Source organism: Toxotes jaculatrix, chromosome 3, assembly GCF_017976425.1.
Source record: "Toxotes jaculatrix isolate fToxJac2 chromosome 3, fToxJac2.pri, whole genome shotgun sequence".
In the NCBI taxonomy this organism is placed as follows: domain Eukaryota; kingdom Metazoa; phylum Chordata; class Actinopteri; family Toxotidae; genus Toxotes; species Toxotes jaculatrix.
This window is the reverse complement of record NC_054396.1, coordinates 2,294,974-2,297,417: the sequence shown is the minus strand read 5'-3', so window position 1 is coordinate 2,297,417 and position 2,444 is coordinate 2,294,974.

The following is a 2,444-nucleotide window of genomic DNA, read 5'->3' as shown; positions in this document are numbered from 1 at the left end:
TCTGAGTGTACAACAGGCGGTAAACAGGAAGCTAACAGGACCACGTGACAGGCATCTCCCCCTTTAAATGACGTTTGTTGTTAATCAGAACGAGGCCTCATGTTTTGGACTGTCTTCTGTTTGTTTACTGAGGACATCTTTCTCTCAGCTGCAACACAGGGGTCTAATACATAAAGGGTAACTCGTTCTTGAACAATTTAACAATTATATTTATATTTTGCGGCTTCCTAATCCCGTCTAGAGCCCTATCCCCTAAATCAAGATGAGCATCACACACTTTAATAAGAGAATATAAATATTCAAGTTTTCCATCAAATAAAAAATTATATATTTTTATTGATAAACACAAAAAAGACACATCAAAACACTGATCTGATATATATATATATATATATATATATATATATATATATATATATATATATATATATATATATATATATATATATATATATATACACACACACACACACATATATATATATATATATATACATACATACATACATACATATATATATAAAGGCAGACTTTTAATATGTTTAATAATGCATTATTTTATTTATTAGCTCTGGTGACAATAAAACAATAGAATCCTCATGAACTCTGTCTTAGGGGAGGTCAAAAGACAGAGCACTACAATAAAACAGTCCCTGTGGGACAGTTTCCTTTGTGTGATTACACTCTGCATGAAAGACCTATAAGACACTGCGAGACAAGACTTATAGTCAAATCCAACTGGTAAAAATCATTAGTTTATGCAGATTTTTCTGTGGTGTGACACATGTCATTTGGGGGTGCTATTGTGCAGTTTGCCTCATGCAGTTTTTGACCCCCCTCAAGTCAAAAATGAGTTCTTCTTGTTGTTACTTGATAGCAGGTAAACTTTTTAAATTAATTTGTACATTAATCAATTCTTCATTTTGTGGGACATTCAGTCAGGTGTACTTTTATGAAATGTTGATGAGATAATTACACTTTTCTGTGAAAAAAAAAAAAAACATCAGACACAAACTATCATTCAAAGCAGAGCACTGCACTTGAAGGGGATCTTTAAATTTGCTTTCACTGAATACACTCGCTGAGCACATTATTGAACCGAGACATACAACAGCAGAGGACCATGTTAGGATCTGCTACTGTCAGCCAAGAACAGAATCTAACAGCATGAATCCATGGACCCAACCTGCCTTGTGTCAACAGTCCAGGCTGGTGGTGGCGGTGGTGTGATGGTGTGGGGAATGTTTTCTTGGTTCACCTTGGGCCTTAATACCAATCAGTCATGGTCTGAATGTCACAGAGTATTGTTTTTGATCATGTTCATCCCTTCATGGCCACAGTTCACCATCTTCTAAAGGCTACTTCCTGCAGGATAATGCTCCATGTCACAAAGAACATATATAAGACCAGTTACTGGTCTGAATGTTGTGGCAGATCAGTATCTCAGTGTTAAATACATTCATTTATCAAATAAATAAATAAATAGATCGATCAATAGATAGATGTTGCAGGATTTACAATATCATTTTAACTTCAAATCTCTCTCTCTACATATATAGCAAAACCAACATGAAAGTACATAAACAGTAGAACTGTTATTTACACACACACACATACATACATATATACACACACAGACAGCAAAACCATACATGTGTGTACTTTCTTGTTGGTTTTTGAGTTGAACTGAAGTGACTGCAGAAAGCAGAGAAAGGGGTTAGAGCAAGAGAGAGCGAGAGAGAGCTCTGCAAACAGTGTGAGGGAGAGGAGAGGGGGCGAGAGGGAGAGACACTATAGGAGAGTGAGTGAAAGAGAGAGAGAGGGAGCCACAGGATCCTCAGTCACAGCCATGGGGTTGTCGGTGTGTGCAGTGTTGCGGGACTGATCCATATTTTTTCATGTAAACTCAGACTCTCATCTTTTTTTTATTTTCTTTTTTAATATTTTTCACCTTTAATGTATTTTATTTGTTCAAGTTGAACTCTTCAGTGAAGCATGTCAAAGGCTCCACCACTGTCTTCGTTCATTTCTTTTGAACCTGTGCAGTTGCGGAAGATCCAGCATCATACCGGGGACACTCGGCGGGAGTATCGCATCTCTTGTTTCGGCTCTGGACTCACAGCTGAGCGGATAACGGTGCATCAGAAAGCGGAGGTGAAGCGCTGCGTTTGGCACCGTGCGCTGTCGGCTCTGCTGCTTCTCTGAGCGCTGACAGGAGCGGAGGACAGGAGGGGGGTTTTCCCGTCAAGTGAATCACGGTTCGCCACTGAATTGATTTAACTGATCACAGAGAAAGAGGGAGGAAGGAGGGGGGAGCATTTAGAGGTGAGACCAACCCCCCCCCCCCCCCCCCAAAAAAAAAGCGAACAGGATCCAGATCTGCTGGTTGATTCATTTTCTTTTTAAATACATTTTCATCCATTCTGCCAACGGACAGAGGAGGA